The sequence below is a fragment of the Moschus berezovskii genome, chromosome 17 (genome assembly GCF_049115385.1).
Source record: "Moschus berezovskii isolate FMDL1 chromosome 17, NW_MosBer_1.0, whole genome shotgun sequence".
Taxonomy (NCBI): Eukaryota; Metazoa; Chordata; class Mammalia; order Artiodactyla; family Moschidae; genus Moschus; species Moschus berezovskii.
Window position 1 is genome coordinate 68,310,704 of NC_142476.1, and position 24,432 is coordinate 68,335,135.

Sequence of the window (24,432 nt, forward strand, 5' to 3'; positions counted from 1 at the left end):
CAAAGGAACTCACTGGGCCTCTTCCTATACTGGAAGGGCACTGATATCCCTTTGATGTTGAAGGCAAAGCTGGAGGGGGTTGGGCCAATGACCCTGAGGGCCAGGGACCATCTCTCCGTCTCTTCTCTGGACAACCTGGTCCTGGGTATCCTCCAGTCTCCTGTAATGGCCATGACCATGCGTCTTGGAGGGTTTGATTCTAAGGGTGTTATCAGCTAGGTTGCAGAATCCTGCTTCCTCTCTCAGTTTTCATTTGCTTTTTCTATGTTTATTTACTTTGGCTGCTTCAGGGAGATTTGCTTTTCATCTGAGCATCATGTGCTCTGCTTGGAGTGAAGGATGAAGCTATAGCAGGATTTGGTTGTCTGGGAAGGGAAGAGAATGTCCTTGCTTGGGGCTGTCCTTGCCCAAACACAGCTGCTCTGCTCTACAGTAAGGGCTTGTCGCCATGTCTCTCCAAAGTTCCTTTCTCCCATTAATCCCCCAAGAAAATAAATATGCAAGATGTCTCCTCACTCACAACTGGTCACACAATAGGCTCCCTTTCATTCTACTTTTTTTTTTAATTTAACCTGCCAAAGTCTTGATCACTTTAGTGTGAGTCATATGCTCAGTCATGTCCGACTCTTTGCAACCCCATGGACTCCCGGAAACCTCACCAGGCTCCTTTGTCCGTGGGATTCTGCAGGCAAGAATACTGGAGTGGGGTTGCCATCTCCTCTTCCAGAAGATCTTGCTGACCCACAGATCGAACCCAAGTCTCCTGTGTCTCCTGCATTGCAGGCAGATTCTTTACCGCTGAGCCGCAGGAGAAGCCCAAACACCTTTAGTGAGTATGACCAGAAAATAATGACATAGGTATGATCTGCTCTACAACACTTGAGCTGCAAGTATTGTCAGTTTCTCTTTCGAAACTGAGGTGCAACTCACATACCATGAAGTTCACCTTGTTAAAGTGTACGATTCAGTAGGCTTTAGTAATGCAATCATCACCTCTAACGCATTCCAGAACATTTCCATCACCACAGCAAGAAACCCCATACCTGTCAGGAGCCAGTTCCAACTTCCTCCCCGACTCCCTCTCCCTTGACAACCACTAATCTGCTGTCCACGTGGATTTGCTTATTCTGCATACTTCCTGTAAATGAAATCATGCAGCTTGTGACTTTTTGTGTTTGCTGCCTTTCACTTAGTGTAATGCTCTCACGGCTCATCCATATTGCAGCCTGTGTCAGCCCTTCATTCCTTTTTTCTTTTTTAAAAATAATTTTATTTGTTTATTTTTGGCTGCGCTGGGTCTTCACTGATGCTCAGTCTCTTCTGTAGTTGTGGTGGGCAGGGTTGCTCACAAGTTGCAGGGTGCAGACTTCTCAAGCAGGGTGGCTTCTCTCATTGTGGAGCACAGGCTCTAGGGCATGTGGAGTTCAGTAGTTGCGGTTTCTGGGCTCTAGAGCACAGGCTCAACAGTTGTGGCACATGGATTCAGCTGCTCCACGGCATATGGCATATGGGATCTTCACTGATCAGGGATTAACTCGTGTCCCCTGCATTGGCAGGGAGATTTTTTACCGCTGAGCCACCAGGGAAGCCCCCTTTTTTCTTTTTTTTGGTCATGCCACTCAACAAGTGGGATCTTAGTTCCCTGACCTGGAATCAAACCCATGCCCCCTGGATTGGAAGTGAGGAATCTTAACCACTGGATCACCAGGAATTCGCCGTTCCTTCTTGTGTAAATGTATGTACTACATTTTATCTATGCATAACTTTTCACTTTGGGCTGTTATTAATATTGCTTCTTTGAATATTCCTGCACAAATTTTGTGAGACAGTTTTCAATTCACTTGTGTATATATTGCGATGGGAGTGGGAGAGTCATATGGTAATTATAGTTTGACTTTTTGAAGGACTACTAAACCATTTTCCACAGTGGCTGTATCATTTTACATTTCCTACCAGTGATATAGAAATTTCCCTTCTACTTTTCCCCAGTTTTCTTGAGATATAACTGACTATAACATTTTATTAAAGTGTGCAACATAATGATTTGATATGTGTATATTGTTAAATACATTTAGTTACCATCCATCACCTCATATAGTTACATTTTTTTTTCTTTCTTGTGGTGAGAACTTTTAAGATCTACTTTCTTAGCAACTTCCAAAATACAATACAGTATTGGTTTCTTAACCTTTTTTTTTATTGGAGGATAATTGCTTTACAATGTTGTGGTGATCTCTGCCATACATCAACTTGAATCAGTCATAATTTTATATATATATATATATATGTATATCTCCTTTCCCTCTGGAGCTTCCCACTCGCTACTGTTTCACCCCTCTCGATCATCACAGAATGCCAGGCTGGGCTGCCTGTGTTATACAGCAGCTTCCTGCTAGCTATCTATTTTATACATGGTAGTATATGCATGTCAACGCTACTTTCTCAATTTGTCCTACCTTCTCCCTCCCCTGCTGTGTCTACCAGACCATCCTCTATGTCTGCATCTCCATTTCTTCTTTGTTAAGAGGTTCATCAGTATTATTTTTCTAGGTTCCATATATATGCATTAATATAGAACATTTTTCTTTTTCTGACGTACAGTATTGTTAACTATAGTCACCATCCAGTACATTATATCCCCGGACTTATTTATCTTATGACTGGAAGTTTGTATTTTTCTAACATTTATTTTCATTTATTTATTTGGTTGCGCTGACTCTTAGTTGCAGCTCATGGGATCTAGTTCTCTGTTCAGGGATCGAACCTGAGCCCCTTGCATTGGGAACTCAGAGTCTTATCCATTGGACCACCAGGGAAGTCCCAAAGTTTGTACTTTTTAACCATTTTCATTCTTACCTCTTATTGTCCAATACCCCTTTCATTCTTAAACAAAACCATTAAGGGACTGTCTAGACAATCTTAGGTAAACTTTTGTTGTCAAAGAGATTAAACAAAGCCAGACACCAGTTAAAACGGTAAGGACAGATTCTAATCCATAACAGATGTTGTAATAAGGCAGAGTCCAACCTGAACTGAATCCAGCTTTGATCTGGATGAGGTGACTGGGCATTGCAAGAGGAGGGAAGGGAGTGAGCTTGGTCTTGGAAGAGTCATAGAAGTGAAAAACTACAAAAAATGAGGTTAGTCTGTGTGACAGTCATTTGGGTTGCCCACTGTCAACCTCCCACAGAGACTGGGGCACAGAGGTTGTATCTTTAGATGTTGGCTGGAACAAACAGTGAATTCTTTCATTCCGTAGCCCTGAGTTTCTCAGGAAGGCACATGAGGGGGAGCTAGGCTCACGCTTGCTATTTAGCCTTGAGCTGTTAGAAACTATGTTTTGGTGTTTGCTTCAGTCTTCACAGGCCAAGGTTAAGGCCTCGTCAAGTCAGAGGAGCCTGGCTAGAGTGTAATCAAAAAGAGAATGAAGAAATGAGAGAGAATCTTTCTCTATTCTTCCCCTTAAAGTGCGCAATGAAAGTTAACACTGATATCATAAGTGAAAGTGAAGTCGCTCAGTCGTGTCCGACCCTTTGTAACCCCATGGACCATAGCCTACCAGGTTCCTCCATCCATGGGATTTTCCAGGCAAGAGTACTGGAGTGGGTTGCCATTTCCTTCTCCGGGGGATCTTCCCCACCCAGGGATTGAACCCCGGTCTCCCGCATTGCAGGCAGACGCTTTACCATCTGAGCCACCAGGGAAGCTGATATCATTGCTAATTTTTGTTAAAATGGGCTCAATGCATCCTGCTATAGAAATTCCATCAACTTAATAGACAGCTGATATACAGCACAGCTCATCCATTGAGAGGTAGCCAGAGTTGTGTGTTTTCATGGATGTGGAATGAGAGGACAGATCTGAAATGCTGACCCTGTGGATGAGGTGTCCATCGGAGATCATCCTGGATGTGTGATGATCATCCTGGATGTGTGATGATCATCCTGGATGTGAGGAAGTACATGTGTCTGAACGATGTGCTGAAACATTGACAGGAGGAGTCCTTGCTGATTTTATGTTAAAACTTCTGACAAAGGAGCTGTGGAGAATGAATGTTCTTGGGCAGAGAACGCTACTTTAAAACTAACTCCACGATTGCGACCTTTGAAAGAATCTTTCATGACAAGCAGAAAGACAAATAAACTCTCACTTTGGACAACAGCCTCTGACAGCTTGAAAATGTGTATCTCACTCTCTCAGAATGAGAATAGAGAACCAGTAGGTTTAGTAAAGTGTTCCCTCCACCCCAACCCATCTCTGTCTTCTCTGCGTGAATCTCTTTTAGTCTTGTCTGTGCATCACAATCTTTAATATTGATATGCATGAGTTATGGTTGAACATTTATTATATTGGGCTTCCCAGGTGGCTCAGTGGGTAAAGAATCTGCCTGCAATGCAGGAGACGAAGGAGACACCGGTTCGATTTCCAGGTTGGGAAGATCCCCTGGTGGAGGGCATGGCAACCCACTCTAGTATCCTTGCCTGGAGAATTCCATGGACAGAGGAGCCTGGCAGGCTACAGTCCATAGGGTTGCTAAGATTCAGACACAACTGGAGCTACTGAGCATGCACACACGCATTTATTATATGCAAGATTCAGTAGGGTTACAAAATGAATTTGGAGGCATTCTTCTCCCTATAAACTTACAATCAAGTGTGTAAAATAAATACATAAATAAAGTAATAAATAAAATACAAGGTGAAAATCAGTAAAGTTATGTGGGAGTTTGGAATCTAGTGATTCAAGTGTTAGTTGCTAAGACATGTCCAACTCTTTGCAAACCCGTGGACTATAGCCCACTGGGCTCCTATGTTCATGGAATTCTCCAGGCAAGAATACTGGAGTGGGTAGCCATTCCCTTCTTCAGGGGATCTTCCTAACCCAGGTATCAAACCCAGGTATCCTGCACTGCAGGCAGATTCTTTACCATCTGGGCCACCAGAGAAGCCCCTAGTAATTCAAAGGGAGGAGAAATTACTTCTGGCTAGAGTTGAGGGAGAGTCCTTCCTTATTGAAAAAAGGCAAAAAAGTACCCGTGTGTGTGTGTGTGTTTTTGGCTGCGCCACATAACTTACAGGATCTTAGTTTCCCAACCAGGGATTGAACCTTGGCCATCAGCAGTGAGAGCACAGGGTCCTCACCACTGGACCACCAGGAATTTCCCCTCTAAAGCACCCTTTTGAATGGGGGACTCACAATAGCACCATAATACTAGCTATTTAGAGAAGTTTAAAAAGGAAATTTGGGGTGACTGCTGCTAGAGGAAGAGAGGATTTTTACACATGTCACACCTAGGGGTGTTTCCTCTTTTGTGGCTTGAATAATTCTTTTTTAAGGCCTAAAGCCTACCTTTTGTCCAATTGTTCCCCTAGTTAAAAGCTTCATAATGACAAATTAATGCTTGCTCTCATATCCTACATTTTTCCTAATCTATTTACACTGCTTCTAGATAATTTCTTCCAGTTCAAAGTATTTACGACTTAGTTTTTTCTTTTTTTAAAATTTTTAATTGGAGGATAATAGCTTTACAATTTTGCGTTGGTTTCTGTCATACAACAATGTGAATCAGCCATAAGTATTCATGTGTTCCCTCCCTTGTGAACCTCCTTCCCACCCTACGGCTTGTTTTAATATTGAAGAACAATGAAGAAAGGACCCGCTTTCCCCAATTATATGTATAGGAATGTGTGTGCTTTTGGATGTTTATATTCTGTGGAGAAGGTCTTATGGATTTCAAGTGTTACAGAGGGAAGCCACAAGGCTAGAGTTTAGAACTTTGCTAGCTAATTATTAGGATATTATTTTTAAAGATTTCAGGACTCAAAGGACTCAGAATATGAGTATCAAAATCTCCCCACACTGGCTGTTTTTATCAAGACTGGTTGGACGGTTTGTGGGGTCATGCAACAGAGTGGGTTAATTAGCAGAAGATATTACAATAAGGAAACATAAGCTTCATCTTAAAAAACTTCAGGAAAGGTTCATTATTTTGTTTTGACTTGACGTGGTATGGAACCCACTTCCATACCAATTATATCTGGTAGATGCTAAGCATCTAATGATAAACAGAAACAATCCAAAAAAATAAATTAACTACAAAAAAAAAAAGAAACAATCCTGCCTTCCAGGTGACCACGATGATATCAATAACATTTCTCAAGTTCCTGTAGACCAAACTAATCACTCCCTTTTTTTTCAATATCTTGAAGATCTGAGAAGGCAATGACTCAAAGTAGAGCCTCTGACAGTTGTAACATCAGTCATTATAAAAACAGCAGTTTGGTTTATAGTAGACTAGTAGTCTACTATAGTAATAGGGGACTAGAAAACTCAGATGTGTGCAAGCATATTTTTGCAAACATTATTGGTAATAGCTTAAGTTCAGTTCAGTTCAGTTCAGTCGCTCAGTCGTGTCCGACTCTCCGCGACCCCATGAATCACAGCACGCCAGGCCTCCCTGTCCATCACCAACTCCCGGAGTTCACTCAAACTCATGTCCACAGAGTCCGTGATGCCATCCAGCCATCTCATTCTCCGTCGTCCCCTTCTCCTCCCGCCCCCAACCTTTCCCAGCATCAGAGTCTTTTCCAGTGAGTCAACTCGTCGCATGAGGTGGCCAAAGTATTGCAGTTTCAGCTTTAGTATCAGTCCCTCCAATGAACATCCAGGATTGATCTCCTCCAGAATGGACTGGTTGGATCTCCTTGCAGTATAAGGGACTCTCAAGAGTCTTCTCCAACACCACAGTTCAAAAGCATCGATTCTTCGGCGGTCAGCCTTCTTCACAGTCCAACTCTCACATCCATACATGACCACGGGAAAAACCATTGCCTTGACTAGACGGACCTTGGTTGGCAAAGTAATGTCTCTGCTTTTTAATATACTATCAAGGTTGGTCATAACTTTCCTTCCAAGGAGCAAGCGTCTTTTAATTTCATGGCTGCAATCAGCATCTGTAGTGATTTTGGAGCCCAAAAAAATAAAGTCTAACACTATTTCCACTGTTTTTCCATCTATTTCCCATGAAGTGATGGGACCAGATGCCATGATCTTTGTTTTCTGAATGTTGAGCTTCAAGCCAACATTTTCACTCTCCTCTTTCACTTTCATCAAGAGGCTTTTGAGTTCCTCTTCACTTTCTGCCATAAGGGTAGTGTCATCTGCATATCTGAGGTTATTGATATTTCTCCCGGCAATCTTGATTCCAGCTTGTGCTTCTTCCAGCCCAGCGTTCCTCATGATGTACTCTGCATATAAGTTAAATAAGCAAGGTGACAATATACAACCTTGACGTACACCTTTTCCTATTTGGAACCAGTCTGTTGTTCCATGTCCAGTTCTAACAGTTGCTTCCTGACCTGCATACAGGTTTCTCAAGAGGCAGGTCAGGTGGTCTGGGATTCCCATCTCTTTCAGAATGTTCCACAGTTTATTGTGATCCACACAGTCAAAGGCTTTGGCATAGTCAATAAAGCAGAAATAGCTTAAAACAACCCACCAAATGTCCATCAGTGGCAAAACATACATAAATTGTATGAATGTGTGTCAGTATCCAGAGTTGCTACAATATTTATTTTTCATTTTAAATCATTTTAGTGTTTATACCATAGTCACATGTGAATTCACAGAACTGTTCCCATGACAGACAAGACAGAGGCCTGTTAATCAAGGAAAAAGAAGCGAAGGTTTTCATGAAGCTTGAGGAGAGAAGTCCCACAGGAACAAACACAAGAGTGGCTGTAGCAATCTCAGGCAGTGATGCCAAAGTGTGCAAGTAGGTAGGAACAAAGAGTACTCCAGCAGTTGCTGGCCTGTGTGTGTTGGCCTGAGACCACTGCTGTTTCCAAAGGGGAATTTCTTTTTTTTTTATTGGAGGCTAGTTATTTTACAATATTATTTTGGTTGGTTTAGCCATACATTGACATGAATCCGCCCCGGGTGTACATGAGTTCCCCCTCCTGAACCCCCCTCCCACCTCCCTCCTCCCCTTATCTTCCCTCTGGGTCATCCCCACACACCAACCCCGAGCATCCTGTAACATGAATCAACCCTGAACTGGCGATTCGTTTCACATATGATAATATACATGTTTCAATGCCATTCTCCCGAACCATTCCACCCTCACCCTCTCCCACAGAGTCCCAAAGACTGTTTTATACATCTGTGTCTCTTTTGCTGTCTCGTATACAGGGTTATCATTTGCATCTTTCTAAATTCCATATATATGCGTTAGTAGGGAATTTCTTAATATGTTTTGTAAGCAAATCAGTTCTAACAGATTGGTAAGTGAAGTAGGGTTACACTTCTGCAGAATAAATTCTACAAGTTTCTTGGCAAGTTCTACAAATCTCACTGGTGATAAATGGTTGTTGAATTATGATCCTGCAAAGGTAATTCCATAAATGGACATCCAGGGAAATTGTAAAGCCTTAGACCAAGAATAAATAGCCACACATACCTAACCTACACACCATGATTAAGATGGTGTCACATTAGGCCTTCTGAAAGAGTCAGAGCAGGAAAGCTTATTCAAACAGAAGGTCCTTCACCAAGTCATGTCCAACTCTGTGACTCCAAGGACTGTAGCCCGCCAGGCTGCTCTGTCCATGGGGACTCTCCAGGCAAGAATACTGGAGTGGGTTGCCATGCCCTCCTCCAGGGGATCTTCCTGACCCAGTGATAGAACCAGTGTCTCTTATGTCTCCTGCACTGGCAGGTGGGTTATTTACCACTAGTGCAAAAATACAGAAGAAGAAAAATATTCTTAAGGAAAAATCTGAGAAGGACTTGGTGCATTGAAGTGCAGCTGAGAGGGGATGGAACCTGCTAATCTCCTGGCTGAAAGAAAAAGATAAGGACTTTCTGTTTGAATAAGCTTTCCTGCTCTGACTCTTTCAGAAGGCCTAACATGACACCATCTTAATCATGGTGTGTAGGTTAGGTATGTGTGGGAATGTCCAAGGGGTCACAAAGAGTAGGACATGACTGAACACACATGTATATAAATAGCAAATTGCCCCAGCATCATTCATCAAGCAATGCATCCTTTCTACAGGGGTTGAAAAATGCCTCCATCATCACATAAACAGTAGCTCCAAGGAAATGTGTCCCCTAGATGCTGCTGCTAAGTCGCTTCAGTCGTGGCCGACTCTGTGCGACCCCATAGACGGCAGCCCCCCCAGGCTCCCCTGTTGCTGGGATTCTCCAGGCGAGAACACTGGAGTGGGTTGTGTCCCCTTCAGTTCAGTTCAGTTCAGTTGCTCAGTCGTGTCCGACTCTTTGCAACCTCATGAATCACAGCACGCCAGGCCTCCCTGTCCATCACCACCTCCTGGAGTTCACTCAAACTCATGTCCATCAAGTTTTCGGTTTTTCATGCTTCGTGGCACACCACGGTGTCACGCCATTTGGAAAACACCTTGCAAAGATTTTTCTCAAAGAGATAGTTGGAAACTTCCTAAATAAGTGATGATGATAGATTATGGTGTAGGTCACACAATCACTTCACACAATGCTGCTGAAGACTTGACCTAGAGTGATCGGGCAAAAGCCCACTCTAGTGTCTTTGGCTCGTGGAATTACCAATGTTTTTCATTGTCCTCTTTTCTTCCATTCAAATCTTCAGTGACTAAAATATTCAGAAGACAAGCAATAAATGTTAATAAGACAAAAGCCAATTCAAGAATTTAAATCCTTGACAATTTAAAAGAACGCTTGCATGGTACATCTGGGTCCAGCACAGAGTTATGCTGGGTTCAGCAGCTGCTGGAGTTGTTGGTGCCAAAGTCCACATGGCAGGCTCCCCAAGGGACATCCTGTTAGAGCCCTGAGGCCCTCCCATCCTGACCCATCAAACCTTTCTTCCCACAGCTGGCTCTCCCCTCCCTCCTTCTCTTGAGACAACACTAGGGAAAGCATCCCTTAATTGCATTACACAGGCATTAGGGTGGGAAGAAAGCAGGACACACCTTTCTCCAGGGAGCAGGGAGTCCATACACTCTTCTCTCGGTGAGGGCCAATTGTTTTGGAAGCCGCACAAAGGAGCTTCTACCTGAGCTTGGGGGGAACCAACGTGGCGACCCAGACACCCTCCAATGAGAAGGTGCTGGTGGGGAGGGGGTTGTAGACTGTAAAGACCACTTGGATATCCAGCATAAGGTATGTGGGAGGGTGGGGAAGAAAGGGTACAGGGCAGAAAGAGTGGTTCAGTCTCCACCTGGAAGGAAAACATGACCAAGAAGGTGGAGTTTGGATTTACAGGAATTAAGCAGTCTCGTGTAGGACTTTTCACACTCGTGAGGCCTCTCTGCTCCATTTCCTTGTTTAAATAATGGAGATAATAATATCTATAGCATTATCCCTGACATACAGTGAGGTCAAACACACCAAAACGTCCAAGTTTGGAGCAGAGAAAGGTTTATTGTGGGGCCATGCAAGGAGAAGGGTAGCTCATGCTCTAAAAAACCCCAAGCCTCTCAAAGGGTTTCTGCAAAGCATGTTTTAAAAACCCAGGTGAGGGCAGGGGTCACAGGGTATGTGATTAGATCCTGCACAATTGGCTGACGATGAGCGAACAGGGTGGAGTCACAGGAGTTAGCATTATCGGTCCTGGGGCTGTGTACTCGTGGTCACCATGTAGTTAGCATCTTCCATTTGGGGGGGGTTTCACATCTGAGAAACAACTCAGGAAATGTGCATCAAATACTGTTCTCTTCAGAGAGGAGCTAAAGCAGAGGATAAAGGGGAAGACGTGTCGTGGGGAGGCCCCAGAGGGTCGTGCTCGGTTATCAGATCATTAAGTAACACGTGATATGGAGCACCCAGCAGGGCCTGGACTTTACTGAGTTGCGTGCGTTCCTTCCCTCCACACGGCCCTCCTCACATGCACGCACACAAGCAACCCTCCCTGCCACCCCCAGGCCTGGAATGTGCCTTTAAACAAACCCGGTGCCAGCAGAGACCAGCAGGAAGAGTGTACACTGAGTCCCTGTCTCCCTCTGGGAGGCCAAGGGCAGGGACTGGGCCAGTCATGTGACTGCCCAGGCTCCAAGGTAAAAAAAGACCACAGCAGTGCAGGAAATACTGTGGCTGCAGCAGAAAAACCTAGGGCTGGTTTGTGTATATTGTATTTCTGGCCCAGCACATAGGCATTGTACAAATTAAACAAACAAACGGCCCTTTTGGCCTTGAGCTCAAAAGACTTTTGGCATTCTTCTGTTTCTCCTCCCCCAAGATGGTACTTACCCTGTTGTTGGGGCCAGAAGCCAGAGAATTCTTCAACTCCTCCCTCTGCCTCTCCTCTCCATCCACCCTGGCAAGTCCCACCACTTCTGTTTTCTAAAAATGCACACATATCAAATCTAGTAAAAGGGTACTGATGAACCTATTTGCAGGGCAGGAATAAAGACCAAGGCGTAGAGAATGGACATGTGACACAGAGCCGGGAGTGTGGGATGAACTGGAAGAGTGGCATTGACATATGGACACTACTTTGTGTAGCAATTAGAGATGAAGACAGTAGAGAATAGACTTTGGATACAATGGGGAAAGGAGAATTGAAAGAGCAACATTGAAACATGTACATTAGCATATGTAAAGTAGATAGCCAGTGGGAATTTGCAGCCCGAGGAGGGGAGCTCAAACCTGGTGCTCTGGGATGACCTAGATGGGTGGGATGGGGTGGGAGGTGGGAGGAAGGTTTAAGAGGGAGAGGACACAGGTCTATCTATGGCTGACTCAGGCTGAGGTGTGGTAGAAACTAACACGATATTGTAAAGCAATGATCCTGCAATCAAAAATAAAATAAATAAAAGAATAAGAAATGATTCATTTAAAAAAATAATAGATAGCTAGTGGGAAGCTGCTGTACAGCACAGGGAGCTTAGCTCTTAGCTCGGTGCTCTGTGATGACCTGGGGGGATGGGGACAGGGGAAGACCGAGAGAGAGGATATATGGACACACATAACTGATCCACTTTGTTGTTAGCAGAAACTAACACAACATTGTAAAGCAATAAAAAAAAAAAAAAAAATGGGACTCCGGTGAGCACTGTCCTTCCGGGACCCTGATTACAGGCTTGGTCTGCAGAACAACCCAGAAGCCCCCTCAGGGCAGGGTCCACCCAGGCCCAGTCAGTCCCCATGACAGCTAAGGGGGCTGGGGGGTCTTTCCAAACCACGGATCCCACAGCCACCACCCCACCACCCCTTCGGAGGCCCAGCCCCTCCACTCACCCTCTCTGCTGAGGCCCAGGGGGCCCTTGGCTGCCTGCCTGTCACCTCTTCCCAGAACTCCCCTCCCACCCTCTTCCTTTCTGGGTGCTCCAGCCACACTGGCTCCCCTTTCTCTGAGCCCCCTACCTCCTGCAGGCTGCTCTGCTTCGGATGGCTTTGCAAAGCTTTCTCCCTGGCAGGAACCGCTGCCCCAAGGCCGCCCTGTCCTCCTACAGGCCTGGCTGCCCACCCGCTCGAGGCCCCTCACTTCCTTCTCGCGTAGCCGTTGTAAGCTCATTTGTTTTCCCCTTTGGTCTGTCCCCCCGAGGATGCAAGGGGCGGACATTCGAACCTGGTTATTTGCAGGCTCTCCTATCTCAGTGTCCGGGCCAGAGTAGGTGTGAAGTGGACAGCTGAATGACTGAATATGTGAATGATGGAAGAAACTGATCAGTGAATGACAGCAGACAGCCAAGCGCCCTTCTCTGACTCTCTGAGGTGCAATGCCTGGCGGGGTGGGGAGAAGTCCCAGGCAGACACCCACACACCAGGAATTCCCATGGGAACCTTGACTACTGAGCCTTGGCGAGAACTCACTATCTGGTGCTCCAGGACTCCCTCTCCAGGCTGTCTGCACTGCCTCTCTCCCTGTCCCCTCATTAGCAAAGCCTCATTGAACTCCTCCTGTGCACCAGGCATCTTCAAGGCCCTGAGGATGTAGCAGGGAAGCCAACAGCCCCAGGTCTCATGGAGCGTGACTCAAGTACGGGAAGGGAGACCCCCAAAAGCGGGAGCAGCTGAGAGTGAAGCAAATGCCTTTTGGGATGGCCCAGAGCAGGGCACTGGGATGGAGGTGACACCCTCTGATGGCGGTAGGGGAGGGAGAGAGGTCAGGCAAGTCTGTCACCATCTCTGCTTTGGTATTTTCACCCGTGAAATGGGCTGATGACAGGCCCTCCTCATAGGGACTTTATCACAGAAGTCAGGTCCCACCCTCACCTGTTCAAAGCCAGCAGCCGTGCCTTCTGTCACTAGGAACCCTGCAGAATATTCCCATTGTCAGCTCCACGGCCCCCAGCCCTCACTTCCCTGAACTCATCTGCTCCTATTGCACCCCCAACTCCCTCTGGGCATCCTGCTGCTCGTCAGTCAGGCCGGGCAGCGCATGGAACAAACTCCATTCCCTTCCAGGTCATACCTAGGGCAGGCCCATGACCAGAGCCCTGAACTGAAACTCAGGGTCTCACCCTCCCCGCCACTCACACACACAGTCCACACCCACCGGGTGACGGGCAGCTGAGGGCAGCAGCAGGTTCATTTTGATGACTCTTCTAGAGCTATCAGGAGTTACACAAGGAGAACTTCATGATTGCCTACCTCCTTGTTCCTAAGCAGGGCTATCCCATGGAGGTGTCTGGAGACCATGCATTCAGCACAGATTTTTGTTCTATATTGACCAGAAAACAGTAAACAGGGACCAGTTTTGTCCCAGATGCACTACCAGGCTTCCTATAGAGCTTTGTGCTGTTTCTGTCCCTGCCTTTGCCACCGGTAACATTTATCCAGCACGTTTGTTTGTGTGTACTAAGTCGTTTCAGCCATGTCTAACTCTGTGCTACTCCATGGACTGTAATCCGCCAGGCTCCTCTGTCCATGGGATTCTCCAGGCAAGAATACTGGAGTGGGTTGCCATTTGTATGCAAGCATAAGGCTGTGGGATCACCTGTGTTAACAGCTAACTCTAACAGAGAGCAGAAAAAAAAGGGGTGAAGACTTGCTGCTGTGTCTGGAAAAACCAATTCATTCAGCAGAGCTCAAGGAAGGCTGCATGGAGGAGGAGGCCTTGAACTGAGCATTGGGAAAGATAAGATGACTCCCAGTGCAGGGCTGGGAAGTGCCTGATGGAAAGGGGCAAAGACCAGAAGGTGGCCTCTCCTGGCCAATCCTGATCAATCCCGGCAGTCCTGGCATGGGGAACCTCAGCCTAGAGGGAGAGGGGGCAGAGGGTGTGGTGGGGTTGGAGAGAACGGCCATAGTTCCAGATAAACAACTTGGACACCTCTCATTGGCAGGGAACCCAGGCTGCTGGAGAAGCAATTCCCATTGTTTCTGTTTCCTCCATGGGGGGCTGTTTGAAAGGAGGCAGCAGGCCTCTGATTGTCAGTGGCCTTGAGAGCTTCTTAAGAGCTCAAGAGGAAGGCAGAATAGGAAACGACCCCCTTGAAGAAATAAAAGCTAAACAAGGATCAAACGACAGTGCCCGTGGTTTTGTAAGAAGCAGGCTCTGAGAAAATTCCTCCAATTCAGATACCAGTGCAAAGAGGAACCATTCATTTCAAACTTACAATTTTACAGAAAAGGATACCCAGTTTCCAGAAAGTGACGTGACTGGTTCAAGGCCACGCAGGCGATTGCTTTCCTGACTCCCTGTGCAGTGCTCAGATTACTTCCTAAGGTTGAGAGCAGGCGAAAGGGAAAACCCAGGTCCCTTCTCCCTCCCTCCTGTGTTAGCTGAGGATGGACAATTGCCAGCCAAGCAGGACAAGCCCTGTCCAGGTGCCCATGAAGACTCAGGTCACAGGAAGGGGCTCAGAGCAGCTCTCAGGTAGGGGAGGCTCCCTCACCCCTTCCTGCACACTGGCCTCTCCAGCTCTAAGGCCTAGGGTCTCTGCGAGACCAGGTTCCAGCCCCGCCAATCGGGAGTGTGAAGGGCAATGTTTGCACTCATAGCAGAAGGCACATCCTTGGCAAAGGCCTTCAATTGCCAAAGTCAGTGACTCAGATGGGGGCCTTTACCCACTGTGCCTTGCCAGTGGCGCCTCTCCAGCCACCCCGGGGCACTCACCTCTGGGCCTTTGCATGAGGCCTCCCATCGCCTGAAGGCCCTCCTTCCTCCTCTGCCTGGGCAGCTCTGCTCAACCTGCAGGCCCCAGCTCTCTCATCCCTACCTTTTGGAAAACCTTCTCAAGATGGGTGGAGGGGCCCTCCTTTTGGGTCCCTGGGTCCCCACATGCACACGCTTATCACATGGGATTATCTGAAACCCTTCGATTGACTGCAAGTTCTCTCAGGGCCAAATTTTCCTTGGTTTATTCTAGAAATAGGAACACCACAATGATGTAATATTGAGCTCTTTCTATGCATTTCACTGTGGTGAGAATTAACTCACTCTCTCCTCCTGATGGGCTTCTCTGCTGGCTCAGTGGTAAAGAATCTGCCTGCCAAGGCGAGGGTGGGATGATTTCGGAGAATAGTACTGAAACAGGTATATTGCCATATGTGAAAATAGATGACCAGTGTGAGTTCAATGCATGAAACAGGGCACCCAAAGCCACTGTTCTGGGACAACCCAGAGGCATAGGGTGGGGTGGGAGGTGGAAGGGAGGTGGGGGGGGTGTTGAGGATGGGGGGACACATGTGTAACCATGGCTGATTCATGGCGATGTATGGCAAAAACCATCACACTATTGTAAAGTAATTATCCTCCAATTAAAATTAATTATTTAAAAAAGAACAAAAAAACGAATCTGCCTGCCAAGCAGGAGACGCACATTCGGTCCCTGTTTCCGGAAGACCCCCTGGAGAAGGAAATGGCAACCCACTCCCGGATTCTCCCCTGGAGAATCCCACGGACAGAGGAGCCCGGGGGACTGCAAAGAGTGCCTGAACAACAGCAGGGACAACTCCTTTGAAGAACTCTACCACGTGGGTAGTGGGAGGTGTTGGAGGGTGTGGACACAGCAATGTACCACCCAAATGTGTCTGCTGGGAGCGCTGCGTGTAGACCGCTTTTCAGTGAAGAGCTCTTTCAGGATTGCCTCAGCCCCTGAGAGCAGCTTCAACTAAAGGTGCACGCCCCCTTCTCTTGGGGATCGATCCCAAGGCAGCCCATAACCACCCTGCCCATGAATCTGCAACGGTCTGTCTGCCGCCAGGGTACAGAGCAGAACCCCTCGTCCCGACACCTCCAGGGGAGCAGTCCCACCACCTAGCGTGGTGCTGGCCGCCGACTGGAAACTGGCCCTCGCCATCTGCTTCTGCAAGGGTGCAGTCACCAGCCCCTGTAGTCGCTGGCCTTCGACACTCCCCCTGAAAGGAGTTCAGGGCGACAATCAGGAAGGAAGCACGCTGTGCTCTTGGAAAAATGGGCCGAACAGACCCTCAGATAATTAGACATACTCAGGAGAAGATTTTATGAACCCAAATTCTTGCCTCTTGTCCCATCTAGAAAAGCACAAAAGACATCTGCTCCAGGTGACTAGCAGCAACCTGCCAAAATGTGAGCTTGCCTGCATCTTCCTTCATCAAAATCACATATATACTGACTTCCCCCATCTCTATGGAGCAGTTCCCAGAGCTATCTGAGAGGCCATCTCCTGGGTTAGAGTCCTCATTCTGCCCCAAATAAAACTTAACTCACAGGTCTCATGTATTTTCTTTTTTCAGTAAACACAGAACACAGCAAGCACTCAAAATGTCTTTGTAATAAAGAAGACGTGATATCCACATACAGTGGACTATTCATTCAGCCATAAGAAAGAAGGAAATCCTGCTATTTGTGACAACACGATGAACCTTGAGAATATCATGCTGAGTGAAATAAGTCAGACAGAGAAAAACAGATACTGTATGATCTCACTTATATGTGGAATCTAAAATAAAAGCTAACCTCGTAAAAACAGAAAGCAAAATGGTGATTTCCAGGGTCTGGGGGCAAAAGAATGGGAGCGATGTTGTTTAAGGGCATATGTGCTTAGTGGCACAGTCATGTCCAACTCTTTGTGACCACATGGACTGTAGCCCTGTGGGAGGGAAAGAAAAAAAATCCATGAGATTTATCCAGGCAAGAATACTGGAGTGGGTTGCCATTTCCTTCTCCAGGGGATCTTCCCGACTCAGGGATTGAACCTGCACCTCCCGTGTCTCCTGCACTGGCAGGAGGATTCTTTACCACTAGTGCCACCTGTTTAGGGGCACAGACTTGCAACTAGTAAATAACTAAGTTCTGGAGATCTAATGCAGTCTAGTGAATATAGACAACATCATTGTACTATTAAAAAATATATATTTTACTGTAAAGATCCAACTTAGAAACTAGGTCTTAATTGCTCCCACCACACACACACAGACACACACACACACACAAAGATAATTATGTGACAAGTGACAGGGATGCTAACTATGGCTACAATGGCAATCATATTCCAGTATATAAATGTATCACACCAACATAATGTACACTATAAATTTACACAATATATCAGGTATATTGCAATCAAAAATATGTTTGGAACAAATGAATGAACATAAGCAAAGAAACTCCTTGGATGATTTAACAAAAGTGTGTATTTGCTCCCCCGTCCTCACAGTTTATGATACCTAGCTAGTCGTTCCCCTGCAGCTATATGGTGGGAGAGAAGAGTCTCCAACCCTCCCGCACCCTCCTGAGCTTTCCCATTGATGTTCAGGCTGCCTGTTTGTCTTCTGAACACACTGTGCCCCGGGGGATTGTCAGGACTTCTGGATCCCCATGTTACAGATGAGACCAGTCTGGGTGTTTGGAAACAAGGCCTTTGGCAAACCAAACTGAAAAAAAAAAAAACATTCAGGGTGAAAGTTCAGAGTACTTCCTCGTGGCGGGAAGAGACTAGAAGCTGTAAACAGACCCTTTCCTGTCCTCATCCGTCCTCTGCAGCCGGTGATCCTGTCCCTCCTACTGCTCTTGCGCTCACACCCCCAGTCCAGCCCAGCTCTCCTGCAGCCTGGGTTTGTTTTCCAGCAAAGGGAAAGTTGGAGCTCTCATGTGATCTGGAGGACCCTGAAAGCCACTCAAAGCAGATAAAGGATATGTTTCAGGGCAAGAGAAAAACACTAAGGGAGAATGGGGCGGCAGGCTGTCTCCCCTTCCCCACCCCTCCACGCTGCGGGGTTTCCTCCGTTGTAGTCTCCCCCGACACCTCCTCCATCTCTCAGGCCTTCTTTTCCTTCCCTCCCACAGGTCAGGACACTGGAGAGCTGAGCCAAGGAACTTGCCAAGGTCATAGGGCTGGAGGATGCTAGCGCTGTTCCTGTCCTACAGGGTGGCTTCCTGCTACCCTTGGGGCTTTGGCACGTGGCCCGGGGACCCAGGGACAAACAAGGGAGGACTGGCTCCATGCATGCACAGTTACCAGTCAATGAGAATAGTAGCTGTGGCTGCAGAAATCATGCCAAGGGAGTATGGCAAAATAAATTCAACTGTACTGACTTGGGGTCACAGATCCCTTCTGCTGTCCAGTCCCCTTGTCCCCACTCTGTTCCTTGACATGGCAAAGTGGCAACTCAGCAAGCACAACATCTCAAGAATTCAGAGTATGATGGGAGGGTAAGCACCTCGAGGTGTTCTTTTTTTTAAAATATTTGTTTATTAATTTGGCTGTGCTGGGTCTTAGTTGTGGCATGCAGGATCTTTAGCTGCAGCATGGGAACTCTTTCGTTACACCATGTGGGATCTAGTTCCCTGACCAGGAATCGAACCTGGGTCTCCTGCAATGGAAGTTCAGAGTCTTAGCCACTGGACCACCAGGGAAAGTCTCCCTCGTGTTTTTTTGGAGGGGTTTTTAACTACTTGGATCCATAATGTCGGAACCAGGAACGCCCGTTGGATGTAATTCCATTTAAAGCATCGCTCTTCCTCATGGTTGCTGGTGGTAACAGGATCCTGAGAGCAAAGGAAACGAGAGGCAGCTGAAACTAACAAAAAAAGGGAAGCTGTGGGTCCTGGTTTCAGGCTTCCTGGCCATAGCATTAGAGCAGAATTCCCTACCTTTTCTGAGCTTCAGTTTCATTATCCATAAAACTCAGATAATAATAATATCTATTATCGGGGACCAGCCTCGATATGGCCCAGGGTATCCTCGGGATGAACGGCGTCGGCGTCAGAGAGAGAGAGAGAGAAAGAGAGAGACAGGAGCTGATGATTCCTTGGTTTACGCTGGAAACCAATAAAACCCCAGCACGCGGTTTGCTCTGTTTACGTAGGCCGCAGGCGCCCTCTCGAATCACTGGAGGCACCCCACCAGGGCACCCCCTCGAGTGGGTCTTAGAAGCCCAGGCAGATAAGTAAATGCAGAGGGCCCAGCACTCCAAGGATCTCAACCAGAAAAAGGAGAATAGAGAAAAGGATGGAAAAAGAGAAAGAACGACACGGGGAGACCAAGCTTCAGTGAGCAAGGCCCGAAACTTTATTTTCTAGTGCTGCTTTTATACCCTAAGTTGTGTACAGAGAAAGGGAGGTATAGAGTCATGCCAAAATCACGCAGGGTCAGCAGTCTTGACCCTTATCAGGATCAGGGCTTATTTTTGTGTGTCTTGTGATAAAAGTTTTAGGTGGTTTACATCCTCTTCTGGCCAGGGGGCCTGCTAACAGTTTATGGCCCTCTCTCCTAACAATAGGTTAGTTAGCTAGTAAAAGGCTTATATTCTTTTAAGGTGACTTTCCTAAAGTCAGGTGCTAGACACATGACAAAGTTACATTCCTATAAGGCACAGGTGTAGTGAGCTACAAGAAAGGAATTTATTAACTTAAGATCTGATGTGGTTAAATCAAAGGCTACTACTTATATTCTCTATATGTGATTAATATATTTCCAAGGATACAATAGATAGAGGAAACTTTGCAGGAAGCATTGATTCAACAATGAAATCTTTTTTAGTACTATTCTAATGATTTTAACTTCTTCAACAGATTTCTGTATTTTAGAATATTAGGCTTTCTGTCCTTGCATGGCTGGGAGGCTATAAACAGTCATACTCATAATTGTAAGAGCCCAGACAAACTTGTCATGCAAGTTAGAAAGCTATCAGAGGGGCTTGGATTGGAACACTCCTATTAAGCCGAGGAGAACTTTTAAACTACAGCTCTGAATTAAAGTTTTCAGAGAAAGGTGGTTGGGGGGAAGCCCCCGTAAGTATTAGAGGACTTGGTAAGAGGTGTAAGATAGTAAAGCAGTCAGATTCCGGTTTTCTTTGGGGTAGATGCTCAGGTAAGTCCAGGGGGCTCCTCGAGTCCTGATTAGCCTTTGCCCGTCAGGCCTCTTCCCCAGTTGACCTTTGCCACGGGTAGGATTTCCCTCACTGGCTCCCGGCAATCTATCATGGTGATTTTGTTAATGAGAAGGAGATGAAATTGAGAATTAAATGGAAGTCATGAAGCCATGGGCTTCCCAGGTGGCTCAGTAGTAGAGAATCCACCTGCTAAAGCAGGAGGTGCATTTTCAATCCCTGGGTTGGGAAGATCCTAGAAATGGAAACCCACTCCAGTATTCTTGCCAGGAGAATCCATCCCTATGGACAGAGGAGCCTGGCGGGCTACAGTCCTTGGAGTCACAGAGTTGGACATGACTTGGTGACTAAAGAATAGTAACATGAAGCCACCCAGCACAATGCCTTATTGACGGAAAGAAAAATGCCAAAAGCAGAAGTTGTGAGTTAAGTTTTATTCATGGATCTTACTGAGGACTATAGCCCAGGAGACAGCTTCTCAGCTCGCTCTGAGGAACGCTCTGAAGAGGTATATGGTCAGGCCACTCATGAGGGCTATTCTCATGCTCGCTATACTTCCCCCTCCCCACCTTCTGCTGGACCAGTGCCTGCTTCACCTACAGCCTACTCACATGACTGAGCTTCCGACGTACTTGTCTCAGGCCCCAGCTAATGATTGTTCCCAACAGCTTATGAAAGGGGCAGTGAAGGGCATACCCCTTGCAGATTTCCCTGGTAACCATTGTGCCAACCTGATCTAACTCCCCCTGTAACTGCTAACTTCCTTCTGCCCAAGGGAGCAAAGCGTGTCACTGCAGGACCTTGCTTCAGGCATTCCCCCAGCCTTCAAGCCATTGATGTCTCTGTCACTGACTCCAGGCTCAGTCTTTGATCTCAGGGCAGCCCACCAAGAGGTAAGGGAGGAGGCTGGAAAATTATACTGGGTCTCTTTGCTATCTGGAATGATCCCATACCACAAGTGAGCAAATCACCTGGAGATAAAGTATAAACCTTAGAACTCCTCATTCTCCTGTTGCTATTGATGTACATAATTAAAATTCCAAGTTAAAAGACAAAAATGTATGCTCTTTTCTTTTTGCTGGGGAAAACATGCAATCAAGCATAAAAATATGATTGATAATCACAAAGATCAGACATTTCAAGTTAATGGTTTTAGTGCTTTTCTATGCATGAGAAGATGGGAGAATCTTAGGTCATTGAAATTTTCCCTTAGATATGCATGTTAACTGTTGAAGCCAGTATATCCAAAGGACAGGATGCTTCCTGCTTTTCTCCATCCTGAACTCCCTGCGGGGGCAGTGCACCATAGGTGGGCATCTGAAGTGGTTGATGGCTTGATCCTCGCAGGACTGGAATGACAGGCCACATTTTTTTCTTTACAGCCTGGTATCTAGTAGGTATTTGCTACATCTTGGTTCCCCTCTCTGATCCTACTGACAACAAAGCCACGACTTGGGGAGCAGGTAGCACGGAGTCCAACCACAGGAGCAACTCACTGATTTACTGAAATGAAAACGAAGAAAGACAAATTCAAGTCTGATTTTGTTTGGAAAAACGATGGTGATGACAAAAAGTGCATGAATCATCTATGCCCTTTTCTCTTCAACTCCAAAGACCTCAAAATACACAAACCATCGCCCACAATATAAAATGTCTCTGCTTCCTAGCTCCTTGCCTGTGGGGGTGATAATCCCTAACTTGTGCGCGCATGCTCAGTCACTAGGTCATGTCTGACTCTTCTGTGACTCCATGGACTGTAGTCAGACAGGTTCCTCTGTCATGGAATTTTCATGGCAAGAATACTGCAGCAGATTGCCATTTCCTCCTCCAGGGGATCTTTTCAACCTGGGGATCAAACCCACATCTCCTGTATCTCCTGCATTGGCAGGCAGATTCTTTACCACTGAGCCACCTGGGAAGCCAAATACCTAACTCAAGACTCTTTAAATGAATAATGAAGTTGAACAAGTAAAAGGTTTTTCTGATGGATGGGTCTCTCTGGGGAAAAGAGGGAAGGAAAAGAAAGGTTATATCACCAAGTTCTACTTCTGCAGCAATTCTAAACATCTTCCATAGGAACCCAAACAAAAACAAGTAATCTCCCTTCACTTTCAATGAGGAAAGCTAGTCTGCATGGAAGCGGTTCACTCTGGAATTACAGGGCAAGCAAGGGAAGAAAGCATGCCCTCTCAGCTCTGTGTCTGTCAGCACGTTTGCCCTGATTCTTCTGTCTGCTTTGAACCAGATACATTTATTTAGAGCCTTGTCAACAGATGCTGCAGGAGGAATCACCTGAGAAACACCCTTAAAAAAAAGCAAAGCCAGTGCTTGAAGGCGGTGGATTCTGGTCCTAAAGTCTGTCTCTAGATGGAACTGCAGGGTGCACGGCACCAGGCACCCCTGGGGCGTTGGGCAGCAAGCCTCTGCTTTCACCTCCACTCTTCTTCCCTCTCTGCCTCCGCTCCTGTGTGACTTGTGCACCCGCTGGGTTCCAGCGCTGCACATTCTAGAAAATCCGAAGAGACTTTCTTTCTCTTTGGCTATGATGGAGTGGCTTGGCTTGAAAACAACTTTTCCTCTGAAAAACAATATCCTTCCCCTGCTGTGCCCAAAGTCTATTTTCGATGTCTAAGTATCTATTCCTGCCTGGTAAATAGGTTCATCAGCACCATTTTTCCAGATTCCATATATAAGCATTAATTCACAACATTTGTTTTTCTCTTTCTGACTTACTTTGCTCTGTATAAGAGGTTCTTGTTTCATCCCTCATTAGAACTGACTCAAATGTGTTCCATTTTATGTCTGAATAATATTCCATTGTATATATGTACCACAACTTTATCGTTCATCTGTTGATAGACATAGATTGTTTTCATGTCCTATCTATTGTAAATAGTGCTGCTACAAACATTGGGGTACATATGTCTTTTTCAATTATGATTTTCTCAGGTTATATGCCCAGTAGTGGGATTGCTGGGCCATGTATTATTAACTTTTCCCCATTTCCACCATGAGTGGTCAGGGAGTTTGAGCTTTTCTTATTCAGGAACCATCTAGGCTTTTGGCAAAATCATGGAGCCTCTCAAATGCAACCTGTACAAGGATGCTGAGGGCCTCTGTTTTCTTTTACCTCTGTGTATAATTTGTATTCGGCTTCCCCAGTGTCTCAGCGGTAAAGAATCCACCTGAAATGCGGGAGCCACAGGAGACATTGGTTTGAATCCGTTGGTCGGGAAGACCCCCTGGAGGAGGGCATGGCATTTTAAAATAAGTTTACAGGAACATCTATAACCATTTCATAACATTTTGGGGATGATGGTATCACAAAGTTAAATTTGGTTCTCTCTGCTTCTGCAGCGGGGTGGGGGAGGCATGACAGGTGCAAAACCTGTCACAGCAGCTGCCTGATTCTAAAATTGCATTGATGGCTTCCTAGCTCCACAACCACTTTTTGCTGAGGGCACTGCACGCCCAGGAGGAATACTGGTGGAGGCACAGGGAGGTGTGAGTTCAAGTCCTGCTTCGGGGCGCTTCTTGGTCACGGACACCAGTGGGAGCTTTTCTGACAAAGCACAGGTGCTGGGCAGGGGGCCAGTAGGGGTGATTCCAAGGCAATGGAAGACCTCAGGGACCTGGCTTCTGCTTTGTCCCAAGCCTCAAGGTGGGTTGACATGAGTGGCACCTACCCTGCCTGGATAGGTAATGACAGCTCCTCCAGATGCTCCGGTAGGGCTGAGTGAGTGTTCATGCTTTATAGGCTCATCAAGCACTGGCACCTGGCTGACCCCAGGTCCCATCTTGGAGCCCACTGGCCCATGCAACCTGCAGCTGTCCCTGGCGCTAGCATCTCCCACTTCAGGCAGAGCAGTGGCTGCTTCAGAATCTTCTAGACTGGTAGAAAATGCAGATACCTGGCCCCACTCTAGATTCTCTAAATCCAAATCGGAGGTTCTGGAAATCTTCATTTTTAACCAATGCATGAGCTGAGGCTCCTACACAGACACCTCTTCTACTGAGCTTCTGGAGAACTCACCCCTGCTCTCACCTTGTGCCCAGGGAGTCAGGGTCCCTACCCCTTCCCTTGGTCTTGGGGAGAAGCCATGGGCTCCTGCTGGGGGCCCCAGAGAGGTGTCCCTCTCTCTCTGGGGAGGACGAGAAAAACTTTACACACAGAAA

The 24,432-nt window shown here is 46.5% G+C and overlaps 1 long non-coding RNA gene across 2 annotated transcripts; it reads left to right on the forward strand.

The window, feature by feature from the left end:
* The first annotated feature begins 1,164 nt into the window (after positions 1 to 1,164).
* On the forward strand, positions 1,165 to 24,364 carry LOC129551677 (uncharacterized). 2 transcript variants are annotated; one of them, XR_008685118.2, is made up of 4 exons: positions 1,165 to 1,735; positions 18,212 to 18,577; positions 21,032 to 21,149; positions 21,639 to 24,364. It is a non-coding gene; the product is annotated as an uncharacterized LOC129551677 (long non-coding RNA). The 2 variants fall into 2 exon arrangements; XR_008685119.2 differs by lacking the exon at positions 18,212 to 18,577.
* The last annotated feature ends 68 nt before the right edge of the window (positions 24,365 to 24,432 follow it).